The sequence below is a fragment of the Callorhinus ursinus genome, unplaced genomic scaffold (genome assembly GCF_003265705.2).
Source record: "Callorhinus ursinus isolate GAN/ISIS: 27379988/994484 unplaced genomic scaffold, GSC_fseal_2.0 scaffold39, whole genome shotgun sequence".
Taxonomy (NCBI): domain Eukaryota; kingdom Metazoa; phylum Chordata; class Mammalia; order Carnivora; family Otariidae; genus Callorhinus; species Callorhinus ursinus.
Window position 1 is genome coordinate 17,913,570 of NW_027397101.1, and position 18,710 is coordinate 17,932,279.

The window sequence follows — 18,710 nt, forward strand, 5'->3', positions numbered from 1 at the left end:
GTTAATATAGATTGATTCATATATTGGATAAGACATTCTAATTACTGAATTGAAAATAGACTGGCCTCTTATGATGATGTCTGGACTTCCAATTATCTAAGAGAGATCAGAGAAGTCAAACTTGAGTTTTATTCAGGAGGATGAAATAGACCTTGCCCACTGAATACATTTTAAAGGGACCATGAGAAACAACATATAGGTGCATTTTTATTATAGCTCACCATTTTGCTTGTTTAATATACTGCTACAAATCCTTTTGTAGTTCATAAGCATGATGATTCAGGGTTCACGCTGTTGTGTGACTTTTGCCTCCCTCAAACCTTGTTGTGACATTGGCACTTTACCTGTCTGACATGAAAAAAAAAACAAAAACCACTTATATTGCTCACTACCAATGCAAAAATAGGCTTTTGGTTTTAAAAAATAGGAAATTAGTAAGAGAAAGATAATTTCTTAAGGTAAAAATAATTTCTAATACATAATCAGTCAAAATTATATTTAAAGGAAGTAAATCTAAGAATTATTTCACATTAGGGGCCCCTGAGTGGCTCAGTCGGTTAAGCGTCTGCCTTCAGCTCAGGTCATGATCTCAGAGCCCTGGGATCAAACCCCACATCGGACTCCCCGCTCAAGGGGGAGTCCGCTTCTCCCTTTGCCTCTCCTCCTGCTTGTATTCTCCCCCCTCAAATAAATAAAATCTTAAAAAAAGAGAATTATTTCACATTAATGTCACAAATAATATAAATGTTGTTGCCCCTTTTATTCAGAAATTTTCTGAGAATTTGGGGCGCCTGGGTGGCTCAGTCGTTAAGCGCTTGCCTTCGGCTCAGGTCATGATCCCAGGGTCCTTTGATCGAGCCCCGCATCGGGCTCCCTGCTCTGTGGGAAGCCTGCTTCTCCCTCCCCCACTCCCCCTGCTTGTGTTGCCTCTCTCGCTGTGTCTCTCTCTGTCAAATAAATAAATAAAATCTTTTAAAAAAATTAAAAAAAAAGAAATTTTCTGAGAATTCTATCCAATGTAGCAAACTAGGTAACACAAGTGAGTTATAACTGCCAAGACTGAAGAGAAAAAACTGTCTGGGATGCCTGGCTGGCTTAGCTGGTAGAGCAGATGACTCTTGATTTTAGGGTTGTGAGTTCAAGCCCCACACTGGGTACAGAGCTGAGTTTTAAAAAATTGCCATTGGGCGCCTGGGTGGCTCAGATGGTTGAGCGTCTGCCTTTGGCTCAGGTCATGATCCCGGGGTCCTGGGATCGAGTCCCGCATTGAGCTCCCTGCTCCTTGGGAGCCTGCTTCTCCCTCTGCCTCTCTCTCTCTCTCTCTCATGAATAAATAAATAAAATCTTTAAAAAAATAAAAAAATAAAAAAAATAAAAAATTGCCATTATTCAGAGGCAATATAATTATTACCAAAATATTCCAAGAGAATGAACTAAATGGATATTAGCATTAATTTTGAACTACCTTAAGGTAACTATAAGAGGAATATATTAAAAGTTAATGGTTTTTCTCTATATATTATATTTATATATTCATATGATGATAATTATATATCATACAAATCATATATCATATAAATATAATCATGAATATATTAATCACTTGAATATAAAATATAATATATAAATACAATATATTTATAAAATAGGCAAAACTAACCTGTTTGATAGAGGTCAGGATAGTGACTGAATTTAGAGTGAAAGTCATGATTGAGAGGTGGTAGAGTTAGAGGATGTAATGGGGGGGAAATCCCATTTATAACAGTGAAAAACCAAGCCAAACAAAAATAAACCTTTAAAACCCAAGTAATAAACTTGATAAGAGTTTAGAAGATTCACAGGACAAGAACTATTAAGGTTTATTGAAGTACATAAAAGAGAGTCTAGGATAAATGGAGAGATACGACATCTTCCTGGATGGGAAGACTCAATATCATAAAAATGTCAATTATCCCCTAAGTAATCTATACATTTCATGTACCTCTTTGATAAGTGAATTTTAAAGTTCCCCCTGAATGGTTTCCCATCTCATTTAGAGAAAAGGTCCTATACAACCTATTTCCCTCCTGTTGCCTTTTATTCACATATCCCACCTCTCTGCTGTTTACTCTCTTCTTCTTCTTCTTTTTTTTTTTATTTATTTGAGAGGGAGAGAGCACTTGAGCTTGAGTGGAGGTGAAGGGGCAGCAGGAGAGGGAGACGCAGACTCCCCACTGAGCAGGGAGCCCAACTTGGGGCTCGATCCCAGGACTGTGAGATCATGACCTGAGCCGAAAGCAGACACTCAGCTGACTGAGCCACCCCGGCATCCCTGTTCACTCTCTGCTTTAGCTATACTGGCTTCCTTGTCCTTCCTTCAACATGCCAGGCAAGCTCCTGCTTTACACTCTTTGCAATTGCTATTCCTTCTTTCTGGAATGCTCTTTCCCTAAACAGCTGTATGCTTGCTCTCTCACCACCTACAGGTCTTTGATCAAATGTCATCCATCAGGCAGGCCTTCCTTGATTACCTAATCTAAAATTGGAATAACAGCATCTACATGTACTTCCCTTCTCACTTCCTTGGCTTTTTTTTTTTTTTTTCATAGCACTTAAGCCTATCTGGCATGCAGTATATTTTTTTACTTACTTGTTTATTGCCGGTATCAAGGGTTGGCTTCCTCTAACACACACACACACACACACACACATACACACACACACACAACCTGTTAATCAAAAAAACTAAATTTACTTTTGTTTAAGGGAAAACATCATGAAAGAGTCTAAGGAGTGCCTCAAAATGAGGAAAATAGGGAAAGGTAAAAAAGACACTTAGGGCCTGGGCTAGATGGTTTTAAGGCAGGTCTTGCAAGGGAATGAGCAGAATTTATGATATAACAGTTTTGGATTAGTGGGCTCAGTGGAACAAGAATCTTAAAATGAGGGTTTTTTTTAAAGATTTTATTTATTTACTTGAGAGGAGACAGCAGGCCCCCCCCCCCACAGGGCATGGAGGGGAGGCGGAAGGGGAGAGGGAGAAGCAGACTCCCCGCTGAGCAGGGAGCCAGACACAGCTCCATCCCCTGACCCTGAGATCATGACCTAAGCCAAAGGCAGATGATTAACGAACTGAGCCACCCAGGTTCCCCTTAAAGTGAGTCTTGATGGGCTAGCAGTTTTGATAAGTAAGCTTTTTAGTCAATTCGCATTATATTCTCCAACCAGCAGCAAATATTTTGCTTTGTTATTATTTTAACACAGGGACTTGAGAATTTATGTTAGATTAAATTCCCAGTTTCCCCTTTTATCATTCTGCAGACTAATTGGCAAGACCATTTATCATTTGGGGACACCATCAATCCAGATCTACACCATGTTTGAGGATGTGGTTGAGTGTGTTTCCTGAGGGTAGTCATTCCAACCTCCATGAGTGTCAACTTTTCTTGTTCTTCTTGGTAGAAGATCGTCAGGATGCACAATGACTGCACAGCAGCATTTAAGATTCTGGAGTTCTCCATTTGTACATTGCAGCACAAACCGATGCCAATCTGATTTGGGTAAACATATCCAAACTAAATTAAGAAAACAGATTCCATTGCAACTATAAAGAGCGCACAGAACCAGATATTGGGTATTATATAAATTATTTCATTTCATGATACTTTATTTGTTTTTTGGATCTTTTTAGTGATATAAAAGACCCCAAAGAAATCTGCAAAAATGTAAGTACAATACTATTTCCCTCACACAGTACATGGTCTCCTTTAAGAAGAGAATATTATGTCTAATGACTCTGTTCTGAGCTATCATCTACCTAATTTCATGAAAGTCTTAGGGGAGAAGTTCCATGGCCTTAGACAGATTATTTAGTTTTACTACTTTCTGAACCATAGCATGTAGGATTACTCCTATTTTTTAGGTGTTTTGGAAAGCATAAAATGAAAAGTTTTGGGTATAGAAGAAGGCAGTCCAAAAAAAATTCGCTTCAGTTTTCAGTTTTGAACTCAAATCACAGACCAGTTTTGCTCCTTGTTGAGTTAAATTATTTAAATAATAGGGGAATCTGTGAGCTAAAGTAAGTCCTGGGTGATACAGGGCCTATCCTGAAAGCAGGCATCAATGAACAAAGATAACATCTCTGTCCAATCTGCTGGTTGCCATCAGTCCACCAGTTGCCTTTTTGTAAGATCTGTAAGAGTGGAACAGTCTTTAAATGTCCTCCATCTCTTTTGGAATACTCCTCAAGCTCTATTTCTATTGGTTGCAAAGGCTAGCTCCTACAAAAGTTTCCTACAGCGAGTTTGTCAACATGCAAATTTTGAGAGCACAGTTCTTCACAAGCTGCCTTCACTTCAGATACCAGCCACAGGATTGGTGGTCTCCAGGGTGACTCTCACTTCTCACCAGTTGGCTACAAGTTGAGGGGGTCCCATGACTACCTTCGGGTTTGATAATTTCCTAATTATCTGTGGGAGACTCACAGAACATACTAATAGTCCTCACTAATACTTATGATTGCATAATTTTGTTTTGGCAAACGGCTATAAAAGAGAAGAGATGCATAGGGTGAAACCTGGGAGAATTTCAAGTATGAAGCTTCCATCATTCTCAGGGATATGTTACCCTCTCAGCATTAAAGTGTGAAAATACTCAGAGTATTGCTAACCAGGGAACTTCATCTGAACTTCAGGGTCCAAAGTTTCTATTGAAGTTGTATTACATAGGCATGGCTGATTGAATCATTACCTGTGTGGTTGAGCTCAGTCCAGGCTTCCTTTCTTTCCCAGAGGTCAAGATGTTACCACCTGACTCAACCCCTCAATCCTGTAATCACATGGTTGGTCTTTCTGGCATGGCCATCCCCCCATCTGAGTCACCTCAGCTATCAGGTGTGGTCTGAGGGGTCCACCATAACAAAGATGCTCTATCACTCAGGAAATTAAAAGGTTTAGAGATTATCTTCTAGGAACTAAGGCCAAAGGCTAGCCAAATTGTTTATTACACAGTCCTCAAGTATTGTGTCTTTGGAGGGGAATATGATAAGGGATTTCTGGCTGTTTAACCTGTTGTGCTATTCTCAAAAAAAGTCACTTAGTGATTGAATTCAATTACCCGGGACGTTAACTGATTTATTAAAAGGAACTAAGATAAATGAAAATGAGTGGCACCCAAAGGAAAGCAAATATAAATTCAAGAGTTGGCTTGATTTTGTGTTTTAGCCAAATCATAAGGAAAATATAGTTAAGCATTAGACTTTTACCAAGCAGTGACTAGGACTACAAGAAGCATTACTGAGCATAGGGATCCCATAGATATCATAGTTAACAATCCAAAACCTTAAGGCAACCAGGAGGAAATAAAATGGCTTGGCAATTGAAGAACAAAAGCATGACGACTGAAGGATGGCACTCTGTACATCCAGTCATCAGATTTAATTTCATGAGCCTTGGCTGGAAGCTATCTATTTCATGCAGTCATTTTATTGATCTGAAAGTCTTAGGTTGCAGCTCTATCTTCCTGATGTTGTAGATTCTGGTTAGTAAGTTTTCCAGTAATTTAACAGTGACTTAAATTTCTTTACTTGAGAGAAGTGGTTCTAAGAATCAACTCTAGATTTAGCGTTTGTTGTTTACAGTAACAGATAAGGTCCTTTTCATCAAGACTCAAAGGCCATATTTCTCTGAAGTCTCCTCCTCAAGATGAAATAATGTGGGAATAGAGGGAGTAGATTTCTTTCTTGAAGTGTAACAGAAAATTAATATAGAAGGTTGTAGTCAATGATTATCCTTTGAATAGAAACATATTATGAAGAGGAAGGAGACTCCAAGGTTTTTTGGTTTGTACCACAAAGGTATTATGATGGTCCCTGAATGACAAAGGCATCAGAAGTTAAGAGCCTAGAAATAAAATCTATTTGGAGATAGTTATTGTACTGGTCTTTGGACATGAACAAAAGTATGTTTCTAAGATATGTCAGTCAGGTACCAGTCAGGAGACAGAAACCACACCAGTTTTTTCAAACAGGGAAAATTAATATAAAGAATTATTAACGAGTAGGAGGTAGAGGTAGAAGAAGACTCTAAGGGATGCAGAATAGCAGGTACAAAAATGCAGCTACTACCTCTAGGCTGAGGAAAAAGGAGCAACACAGGAGCTAATGACTAGGAAAAGAGCCTCCTCCCACTACCACTCCCCGAAGGCTGAGATTCAGACCTCTTCAAAGAGTATGTGACTACTCCATATATAGCCACACAACCTGCCTGGGGTGAAGAAACTTGCCAGATGAGTGTGTAGAAGTGGTCCACCATTGCTGGAGAGGATGGGCAGCCAGGGTCAGTCTGTAGAAGTATCTGGCTTTTGCCAGAGGATATAGGTGGGTTGGACCTTGACAAAGTTGCCTCAAGAAGAGAGAGCACAGACTGAAGGTACAGCTGGAGCTCCTCTATTGGTTTCCTGTGTTAAAGAATAATAATAGGGGGCGCCTGGTGAGTCAGATGGCTAAGCGTCTGCCTTCGGCTCAGGTCATGATCCCAGGGTCCTGGGATCAAGTTCCACACGGAGCCCCATGCTGGGCTCCCTGCTCAGCGGGGAGTCTGCTTCTCCCTTTCCCTCTGCTCCTACCCCCACTCATGCTCTCTCTCTCTCTGTCTCTCAAAAAAATAAATAAAATCTTAAAAAAAAAAAGAATAGAAGTCTAGAGCCTTAAAAAAAAGTGCCTTCCAGCAGCTGTGGCCATGCAATGTCACTCCATTGCCCTCTGCTGATCAATCATAATGTCTCATCTGCTGGCAAAGAAGTGATTGTATGGTCCAGGACTAGTATCATAAATCAGGGCAAAAAAGTGCAGATTTAGAGCATAGCAATAATATTAAACGGATAAATGATACAGAAAATATTCAGTCTTTGAAAAATACCAATAATTTTATTTTTATCCTAATTTCAATAAAGAGTTCTCATAACAATTCTTTTTTTTAAAGATTTTATTTATTTTGTCTGTCAGAGAATGAGAGAGAGAGCTCACAAGCAGGGGGAGTGGGAGGCAGAGGGAGAGGGAGAAGCAGGCTCCCTGCTGAGCAAGGAGCCTGACATGGGGCTCCATTCCAGGACCCTGGGATCATGACCTGAGTCAAAGGCAGATGCCCAACCGACTGAGCCACCCAGGTGCCCCAATAATGTTTTAAGTTAAATAAAATTTGGAGAGTGTCAAACAAGCCTAATTTTTTCTACTATTTTTCTTTTCTTTTTTAAGGATTTTATTTATTTATTTGTCAGAGAGAGAGAGAGAGAGAGAGAGCACAAGCGGGAGGGTGGCAGGCAGAGGAAAAGGGAGAAGCAGGCTCCCTGCTGAGCAGGGAGCCCGACGTGGGACTCAATCCCAGGCCCCTGGGATCATGACCCGAGCAGAAGGCAGACACTTAACCAAGTGAGCCACCCAGGTGTCCCTCTACTATCTTTCTTGCATAAGTTGAGGGACTGAGTCTTTAGCTGAACTGGTTGCTATTCCAGTAAACTCAAAGAAAGTTGTGATTCATAAGAAAGCTTAACAATCTGATTATTCTGAATTTGGGACAAAATCAAAAAAAGTTGTCAGAGGAGGTAAGAAACAAACCTAAGTCATTTTATTAAAAGACAAGGAATAGTTGTAGGTAATAACTAGGAAACACACAACAATAGGTAATAATGTTAGTAGGAACTTAACTTTTCTTTTTAACTTCTTGTCAAAATGATTCAGAAGTATGCCAAAATCTAGAGAATTAATTGAATATTTTAGGAATGAAAAATAACTCGGGGCACCTAGGTGGCTCAGTCGTTAAGCGTCTGCCTTCAGCTCAGGTCATGATCCCAGGGTCCTGGGATCGAGCCCTGCATCAGGTTCCCTGCTCTGCGGGAAGCCTGCCTCTCCCTCTCCCACTCCCTCTGCTTGTGTTCCCTCTCTCGTTGTGTCTCTCTCTGTCAAATAAATAAATAAAATCTTAAAAAAAAAAAAAAGAAAAAGAACTCTTGCTTGTCCAAGCCAGAATGACTAGGTTGTTTTACAGAAAAAAATGCAGATTCTAATTTTACTTTTTGTTTTCCAACCATAATTCTTTTTAAAGATTTTATTTATTTATTTATTTATTTTAGCGCACACACACGGGAGAGAGAGATGGAAAGAGAAAAAGAGAGAGAGAGAACAAGTATGTGAGTAAGGGGAGAAGGAAAGAGGGAGGGAGAGGGAGAAAATGTCAAGCAGACTCTGCGCTGATCACGGAGCTCAACTTGGGGCTGGGCACAGGGCTTGATCTCACGACCCTGAGATCATGACCTGAGCTGAAACCAAGAATCAGATGCTTAACTGACTGAGCCACCCAGGTGCCCCTCCAACCATATGATTACAGTAAAGAATACATAAGCCCTTAAATTTGTCTTTTATTAGCTTTTTAATCTTAATTAAACCTTTATATACTTTTCTATATGTGCATGTAGGCATACACATATATATAATATGCATAATATATGAATATGCCAATAGATGACTAAATTAAGGCATTGAAGTAGCTTTAAAATATATTTAACACTATCACTATTAAATAAAACAATATATATATTATGTTGTTGAGTGTAACACCTTTCTTCTTTTTTTAATGTTTTTTTATTAAGTAAACTCTACCTCCAAAATGGTGTTTGAACTCATGACCTTGAGATCAAGAGTCCCATGCTTTGCTGATGGAGCCAGCCAAGTGCCTCAAGTTTAACATCTTTATATACTGCAACAATACCCTTAAGAAGCAAACAGGCATACCATATTTATGGTTTTGATTGCATATTCCTATTTTTATTTAATAATTCTCATTATTACAAACATAACCAGAGTAATCAATTTTGAACTTTTCAAGCAGAAAAGAAATTAGAAAGGAGGAAACCAAAACCTATCTTGCTTATTTTTTCCATGGAGCATTTATTATACTACTTTAATATATTTTGAGATGGGAGAATAATACATATACACACAAGTATGTGTGTATATGAAAATAAAAAAATTTTAAAACATTTGCACGTCGTGCTAATCTATAGTCATTATGTATATAAAAACAAGGAGCAAGAGTAATTTAGAATTATGTTTAGTGTTCATGTTCGTTTGTTTACATAAAAATTATTTGGAATACCACAGTATATTTGTTAATTATATTATTTAAATATGAATCTAAGGTCTTCAAGTTGACCAAAAATCTGTAAATTACAATTTATGTTAACCCATTACATCCTTAACACATGTAGTATTATAAGAATCCGTGAGATAAAATCCTTTAAAAATATCCATTATTAGTGGGCCTTTATTACATTTAATGCAGGTGAATTTGAAGACATTGTGGCTGAAAAGCGGCCTATCCCAGATGGCTGTGGAGTCAAATATATCTCTAATCGTGGCCCCTTGGACAAATGGAGGGCTTTGCACTCATGAGAACCTCGGCACTGCTCCCTCCCTATTTCATGCCCACCAATAAATTCTACTTCCTGTCAAAAAAAAAATCCATTATTGCAATTTCATTGGCTAAACACAATTTTATATTTGTAATCTTAAGCCATCTGTGGAAATAATAACTTGCTGGACTCATAGAATTAACCTAGAAACTTAAAACACTTAAATCATAAGAGACTACGCCCAAATCATGTGTTTAAAAACTATATAGGGCTGGGCACCTGGGTGGCTCAGTTGGTTAAGCGACTGCCTTTGGCTCAGGTCATGATCCTGGAGTCAGGATCGAGTCCTGCATCGGGCTCCCTGCTCAGTAGGGAGTCTGCTTCTCCCTCTGACCCTATCCCTTCTCATGCGCGCTCTCTCTCTCAAATAAATAAAATCTTTAAAAAAAAAGAAACTACATAGGGCTAATGTTTTTATTTTGTGACAAAGTCAGGAAGAAGACATAAAGGTGTTTCAAGCTAAAGTTTTATCACTGTGATATGTCTAAAGAATTGTCTATTTTCAGTAATATTACACAGACTTTTAATAATTAGAAACAAATCTCTGTATATATAAAACTTTATTTATTTATTTATTTATTTATTTATTTATTTTTTAAGTAGGCTCCACACCCAGCATGCAAAATATATGCACACAAGACCCCCAACGCAGGGCTTAAACTCACGACCCTGAGATCAAGACCTGAGTAGAGATCAAGAGTTGGATGCTTAACCAACTGAGCCACCCAGGTGCCCCTAAAACATTTTTTTAAAAGATTTTATTTATTTATTTGAGAAAGTCAGAGATAGCGACAGAGAGCATGAGTGAGGAGGAGAGGGAGAAACAGGCTCCCCGCTGAGCAGGGAGCCCGATATGGGGCTCGATTCCAGGACCCTGGGATCATGACCTGAGCTGGAGGCGGTCACTTAACCAAATGAGCCACCCAGGCGCCCCCCCAAAACATTTTTTTTAAAAAGAGTTTTGAGGGGCGCCTGGGTGGCTCAGTCGTTGGGCGTCTGCCTTCGGCTCAGGTCGTGATCCCAGGGTCCTGGGATCGAACCCCACATCGGGCTCCCTGCTCAGCGGGGAGCCTGCTTCTCCCTCTCTTGCTACCCCTGCTTGTGTTCCCTCTCTCACTGTGTCTCTCTCTGTCAAATAAATAAATAAAATCTTTAAAAAAATAAAAAAATAAGAAGAGTTTTGAACTCATGCCAAAAGCTCTAAGTGTCTAGGTTTTCTTTTTTTTTTTTTTAAAGATTTTATTTATTTATTTGAGAGAGAGAGCACACGAGAGGGGGGAGGGTCAGAGAGAGAAGCAGACTCCCTGCCGAGAGGGAGCCCGATGTGGGACTCGATCCCAGGACTCCAGGATCATGACCTGAGCCGAAGGCAGTTGCTTAACCAACTGAGCCACCCAGGCGCCCTCTAGGTTTTCTTTTTTAGGAATCAAGGCTATTGCCTAAAGTCACCTCTATCATGACTTACAATGAAGAAATTAAGGAAGAATCTTTTATAGAAAGACTTTTAAAGGTGAGTTTTGCTAGCTAGGAACTTGTTGGGATGGTTGGATTTGGGCACAAGGTGGAGGAACGTCTTGAGACAATTCTTAGTAAGAGTGCTCTTAGTCAAAATAAATAAACTGGTTGGTTCATAGCATTATCTTCCAGGAATAGGTATTTTCTAGAGCAAATAGGTGAATTATTTTTGCTTGGTGTCAGTCTTATTTAATATAGGGGCAAGAAAGCGTGCTTGGTCCTATGAGGGTGTGACATGCAGACAGGGATTACGTTGGTTTGACTTCTCACCTGTGTCCCCTCACTAAAACATAAGCTCCTTGAAAGCAGAGATTTTTGGGTATATTGCTTGCTTTTATATCCCCAGAACCTACAATATCCAGCAAAGGTTCAGTACATATTTGTTAACAAATCTTAGTTAACAAATGCAGAGAATAGCCGAGAGAAATTTGAAAAGTGAAGAGAAGATCTAGCAGTTAAAGTACAACAAAGGTACAATAATTAAAACAGTGTAATGTGGGAACATAGATCCATGGAACAGAATAGAAAATCCAGAAATCGATGTATGTGTATTTATATGTATATAGGTGTGGAAGTATAGATAGATGTCTTCCAAACTTTCACTCCCCTTTAGGAGACATCTTCTCAAGTATACTTTTTAAAAAGTAAGGAATTTGTCTCACTGCTGCTTCTGAGCTGATCACTGTTTCTCTGTCGGCGAGCCCCCTCAATACTTCTGTGTTCCCTTGGGCGGCTCACAAGCTGGAACTCATTAACTAGTTAGCACGTTCCTCCTTCATCGATACTGACATCTCCACAAGGGCTTCTATAGAGAGCTAGCAGAGGGTAATAAGGGGCAGGCCCAGCTTCCCTTCATGAACTGGTTCTTTCTTCCAACAACAACTCCATCTACAGAGTTGTTCATTTCTCCAACGGAGTCATAACATTTAAAACTATACATTACGGGTGTCTGGCGGGCTCAGTTGGTAGAGCATGCAGCTCTTGATCTTGGGGTCTTGAGCTCAAGCCCCACATTGAGCACAGAGTTTACTTTAAAAAAAAAAAAACCCTAAATTAAAAGTTGAGGTTTCATAAGGTTGGAGACAAAGATGCTCAATAAAGTTTTACACTCCTTCGGGGGCCAATGTAGACTCACTGTTTCCCTAACTTCTCTCTGCAGTCCTCTGGTCCACCCTCCCTTCTGCAGCAGTGCCTCCTTTTTCCTTTTGGGAAATCCTGACTTCTAACCATGGAGGCTAGTCTCACTGTGGGAGACATTTTCCTTAGAAGTATGGTTCTCTAGATTTGAGTTATTTCATCTGGGACAGTAGCTCAGAGCTTCAACAGAGAAATCTGAGGTGAGCTTTGGGAGATGAAATCCTGTCCAGAAGAGTCCCATGCAGGCTGTTAACAAATCTGGACTTCTTTCAGATCTTCCATCCAGAGATAAATGCACGTAATCGCTTTACTTTTTTGGAAGTCTATTGGGTGGGTAATTATTGGATTAGGAATATGTACATTCGTATCACTTAAGGATAAATAGCAGAGAATGTCTATATTTACAAGTAGAAGAGGAACATTTTCCTATTACATATAATTTGCAAGAACACTGCTATTCGTGTTGAAGAATTACTTTACATTTTAAAGAATTTTTTTTTTAAGATTTTATTTATTTGGGAGAGAGAGAATGAGAGACAGAGAGCATGAGAAGGAGGAGGGTCAGAGGGAGAAGCAGACTCCCTGCCGAGCAGGGAGCCCGATGTGGGACTCGATCCCGGGACTCCAGGATCATGACCTGAGCCGAAGGCAGTCGCTTAACCAACTGAGCCACCCAGGTGCCCTTTTTTACATTTAGTTGTGCAATTTGTTCCAGCAGTCTTTGGGTTGTTTTATGGGTTATTTACACTCATGTAAGTGTTATGCAGTTACATTTGTGGAAGGAGGTAAGCTTAGTTTCTCCCACTCTGCCATCTTCCCCAAAGTCTTCATGGCAAGGTTATGAATTAAATTCTTAGGCCTGGCAAATTCTCTGCTCTAATTTCTTTTTTTTTTATTTTTTATTGTTATGTTAATCACCATATATTACATCATTAGTTTTTGATGTAGTGTTCCATGATTCATTGTTTGTTCATAACACCCAGTGCTCTATGCAGAATGTGCCCTCTTTAATACCCATCACCAGGCTAACCCATCCCCCTACCCTCCTCCCCTCTAGAACCCTCAGTTTGTTTTTCAGAGTCCATCATCTCTCATGGTTCGTCTCCCCCTCTGACTTACTCCTCTTCATTCTTCCTCTCCTGCTATCTTCTTCTTTTTCTTTTTTCTAAAATATGTTGCGTTATTTGTTTCAGAAGTACAGTTCTGTGATTCAACAGTCTTGCACAATTCACAGCGCTCACCGTAGCACATACCCTCCCAATGTCTATCACCCAGCCACCCCATCCCTCCCAACCACTCTGCTCTAATTTCTGAGGGCAGTGGTGTAATAGTGGTTTCACGCTTCCCGGGACACAAGATAAAAATGGCACTTCTAGATGTTACTGAACTTCATTAATGATCAGATAAATGCAAGAACATTAGAACATTGAGGTGTCAGGACACCTGGGTGGCTCAGTCAGTTGGGCCTCTGCCTTTGGCTCAGGTCATGATTCCAGGGTCCTGGGATCAAGTTCTGCTTCCGGCTCCTTGCTTAGCGGGGAGTCTGCTTCTCCCTCTGCCCCTCCCCGCCACTTGTGCGCCCTATCTCTTGCGCTCTCTCTCTTTCTCTCTGACAAATAAATAAATAAAATCTTAAAAAAAAAAAAAGAACAACGAGGTGTCACTTTTTGCCTACCAGATTGAAAAATTTTCAATATTGCAAAAATATCCAGTGCTGGCAAGGGCAGAGGAAAGCAGACATTCTCTCACAATGTTGTTATTTCTTTAAATTGATACACTCTTCCTAGAAGGTAACCTGGTACTCTGTATAAAAAGTTTAAATATGCTGTCAAATGTTGACTCCTAAAAAGCTCATCATAGATAAAAGCTGTTGCTGAAGCAAAGTTAAGTTTACTAAATTTGCTGCAGTAAGGGCGAATACCCCTTGACTGAGCCTTAGTGGTATCTCAAAAGGGAAAATTAGGGCCAGTTATTTTTAGGATTTTAACGCTTGGGCTGAATAACTGTGGGGAAGGAAGCAAGTCAGGGAAATGATTGGAATTGAGCAGAGTTTATGATACAATAGCCTTAGCTGGTGGGCATAGCAGGGCAACGGTCTTGACACCTTTTTTAAGTAAACTGTTAGTCTTCATGAGCAATCTATTTAACAAATTCTGTTTTATCTTCCAGGAACAAGTATTAACTGGAGCAGGCAACCAAGTTATTTTTGCTTGGTTTCAGAATTGTTTAACATAAGTCCAGGAAAGTATGTCTAGTGTTTAGTCCCAGTATTATTCAACATAGGGACAGATAATTATATTGTTTTCAGTTTCAAAGCTTATTCTTTTCTGGTCACCTGGCTGCCTCAGTTGGAAGAACATATGACTCTCAGGGTCATGAGTTTGAGCCCCGTATTGGGTGCTGATTATTACTTAAAAAATAAATTTAAAAATAAAAGCTTATTCTTTTACCTAGCAATTTCTATTCTAGGAATTTATAATATGTCTTTATTTTCTTTTATTTTTTAAAAGGTTTTATTTATTTATTTGACAGAGAGAGAGAGAGAGCGAGCACAAGCAGGGGGAGTAGCAGAGGGAGAGGGAGAAGCAGGCTTCCCGCTGAGAAGGGAGCCCCGATGCGGGGCCTGATGCGAGGCCCGATCCCAGGACCCTGGGATCATGACCTGAGCCAAAGGCAGACGCTTAACGACTGAGCCACCCAGGTGCCCCTATAATATGACTTTAAAAGACAAATACTCAAAGTATTATCTACAGAGACAGTTTTTTTTTTTTAAGAAAAGGAACAAGTCAGAAACAACCTAGATGACTAGATAAGTAAATTACAGGCATTCACAAAATAGATTACAATGCAGCTATTAAAAATGTATCTTTGGGGCATCTGGGTAACTCAGTCAGTTAAGCATCTGACTCTTGATTTCAGCTCAGGTCATGATCTCAGGCTTGTGAGATAGAGCCCTGAGTTGGGCTCTGTCCTGGGCATGGAGACTGTTTAAGATTCTCTCCCTCCCTCTGTGCTCCACCATCCCCACCCCCCACAACCCCCAGACTCACGCTCTCATTCTCTCTCTCTAAAAAAAAAGAGGAGAAGACAGGCACAGACAAGAATAGGGGCACTTGATTCATGGGGGAGAGGGGAGGGGGTTAAGTCTGGGTTTTATGCAGTAAGGACTGAAGAGCCATTAAAAGAATTGATTGATAGGGTAACATAATCTGAGTTACTCTGAGTTATGATGTGAAAATTACATATGTATGTATATAAAGCTCTCATTTTCCTCCAATGGACTTTTGTTCAAAACAACTCCTTCCAATATTCTCCTTTCCTCTCCTTTTGTTCTCTGGACTTGCCTATGGTTCAACATAGCTGGCATGTCCCAAATTGCAATTCCTCTGCTATTTCTGAATAAATTCATTTGCTTCTTGATAACCTTTGTTGTTTAATTTTTAAGGTCGACAATGCTTTAGAAGGATCATCCATTACAGCACACAGAATGGGGATTGAAGCAGCAAAGGACCAGAGCCTCTGAGAGCAGCAATTATGGCAAGGCCTTGCAGTTCTAAGAATTGATACCAAAGCAGCATAATAATCAAGCACCTGGTGTTTGAACCTTCTGAGGGAGGTTACTGAAGGGTCAAAAGGATGTGCCTCATCTGGCGATTAAAAAACCCTGAGGCTCACATGCATAAAATCAGCTCCTAACACTCCCCTAGTGTCAGAAAGGTACACATGTGCCCTTAGGCCTACTTTTGATTTTGATTTTCTATTTTTTGATCTTTTCCGCTCATATTTGCCAGCTTAACAATGCCCTAGATGTTTAGTTGTCAACTTATAAAAATGTTGAGAATTTGCGCAGAAAGGGGAGGAGGGTGACTTGCATCAGGCCACGGAGCAGGTTCTGATCACAAGTGTCTGGATACAAAGCAGTAAAGAAACAAATCATTAAGATGTTTAATAGTAGGTGTAGAAACAGGACAGGAGAGTTGAAAAAAGTAAGTAGGACTTAGTGATTCTTAGATGTAGGAATTGAAAGCTTGAGAGAGAAGAAAGATTCTCTGAGGTTTTTTTTTTTTTTTTATCTGGGTGTCTGAGATTAGTTTTATAAATTGGTGGAGGAGCAGTTGGGGGACTCCCGTTTAAGAAGTTAAGAAAGATAATGTTTAGATATGTTGAATTCAGTATTACCACACATTAAAGTGATACTGTTCAAATGAGAGGTAAAAATTCACCACCACAGCAGAGTTTATGATATTATGATGTCATGTGGACCCAGGGATGGATGACATTGCCTAGAAAGTTTATGTGGTAACATGTGAAAGTTGAGGACAGAAACTGAGAAAATATTACGTTGAGGGGCAAGAAGGGGTAACAGTTCCTGAGCAGCAAGCAATAAAAAGGTCGGCGAGTTGGAGAAACCAAGAGTCTTACCAATGCTGTCGAGAAATCTGAGGATCAAAGTGTCAATGAATTCAAGGGGAGTGGGATTTAGTAATGAGATCATTATTGATTTTGGAAGCTGTTTTGGTGGACTGCAGGGGATGAATTGAATAACATGTTGAAAGTAAAAAGAATGAAGTGAGTATTGTGACTTTTAAGGCTAAAAGGGAAGTGAAGAAGAGAACGTCTTTATGTGCAGCTTTTTGTAAGTAGCAGTAGAATTTTAAGCAAACAGCAGAGAATGAACCTTGTAACTATTAGAAAAACAGAAAACCTCCAAATATTTTAGATTTGATTTATTGTGTAATTATTATAACTTCTCTGCTCAACACACGTCGTTAGCTTCATTGCTTGATAAACTAAGTACAGTAGTCCTCCCTTGCCTGTGGGGGATATGTTCCAAGACCCCTAGTGAGGCCTGAGACTGGGGATAGTACCAAGTCCTATACACATGATCTTTTTTCCTATGCGTAGACACCTATGATAAAGTTACATTTATAAGAGATTAACAATAACAATACAATAGAAAATTATAATAATATATTGTAATAAAAGTTATGTGAATGTGGTCTCTCTCTCCAAAAATATTTATTGTACTGTACTCTTTAGACAGTAAAATGCAAACATGATTACGTGAAGTGAGGTGAATGACGTAGGCATTATGACACAGAGTTAGGCTACTATTGATCTTCTGAGTATGTCAGAGGGAGGATGATCTGCTTTCTGACCTTGGTTGACTGCAGGTAATGGAAGCCATGGAATGAGAAACCATGCATAACGGGAGGACTACCCTATGACCTAGAAGGTCCCTGTTATCTGGGGTCTGCCTATTTCTCCAGCCTGCTATCTTACTCTCCACGCTCTCCCACTCCCAAGACTGCACACAGACCTTCCAGTTTTCCCAGCGCCTCATGATGTTTCCTGCGCTGGTGTGCGTAGGTTTCAGGTCTTCCAGTTCCTTCTCAGATTGCTGAATCTATAACCATCTTCCCTGAGTAAGTTCATAGTTCTCCATTAAAGCCTTTGGGGGTCCTCATGGTTGTTATTAACATTTGCCTCTTCTGATTTCCACTGTACCTATATTAAATAACCTGTATTTCTATCACCTAGCTCCAGATTGGGTATATAGTCTGTATTCAGTAAATATCGAATGAACAAATAGATGAAGTTTGCAAGCCTTCATATGGCACCTATTCTTCATTTAAAAAAGTGTGCAGTATAGTACATATGCCATTTATTCTTGCCATATATATTCAGTTTTGTGATTTTTTTTTAAAACGTAAGAAATTTTCTAAGTATTTAAAACTTGTAAAGAAAAAAAAAAGACCTAATATCATTAGTCTGCTGTAATTTTCCACTGCATTTCTAAATGTTAGAATGGGCTCTTTTTTCCTTTCCATAAACTCTTTCCTTTGAAGCAATTATCCTCTTTCTGGCAAAATTATTAGGAAGCGGGATGGCTTTCCTTTTTTTTAACCTGTGACAACTCAAACCAATTAAAGTTGCAGTGTTACAGGAATCAGGGAGGTTTTGATCTCAATTTATATTTGCATTTATGACCGTTGGCTCTCCCCAGGGAGACGGAAAAGACGGCCCCTACACCTGGTTTCAGGTTGATTACAATCAACGTGGGACAATTTAGCATAAAAGGTTCATTTTGTATCAAACACCTTTTTGAAGGGAGGAGGTGGAGGTGGAGGTGGTGAAGATAAAATCCTTCATCAAAATCCCGCCAATTTGCACTGTTCTTTGGGGAACAGATTTTCAAATGCCAAGGAACAAAAGAGCGTTTGGTTTTCCAGTCTCCCTGGGGCGGCAGCGGATTGTGAAGCAGCTACCGGAAGAAACCAAAGTATAAATTATCAACTAGAGGAAGGCGTGTGTGCGCGTGTGTGCGCTCGGGGGCCTGGAGGAGGCTAGGAAAGAGATGGAGCACATGCTAAGGCTCCAAGGACTTTTTTGCGAGGTACCTCGTTATGTAATATTCATAATGAACGGCGCTGCAACAGTATCAGCGCGCTGACCCGCGCTTTCTCCGCACTGTTTACAACCTCAAGCTGGGATACAATGCGGATGGGAGGAGGGGACAAGAAGCGTCTTGCAGGCGAGAGCGGGCTACACAGCGGGAAACCAGCCACTTGCGCAGAAGCCGAGCCCACAGAATTTACCCGTGGCTCTGGCAC

The 18,710-nt window shown here is 40.0% G+C and overlaps 1 non-coding gene across 1 annotated transcript; it reads left to right on the forward strand.

Moving 5' to 3' along the window:
- The first annotated feature begins 250 nt into the window (after positions 1-250).
- LOC112836305 (small nucleolar RNA U13) lies at positions 251-354 on the forward strand. The gene has a single exon (XR_003211453.1). It is a non-coding gene; the product is annotated as a small nucleolar RNA U13 (small nucleolar RNA).
- The last annotated feature ends 18,356 nt before the right edge of the window (positions 355-18,710 follow it).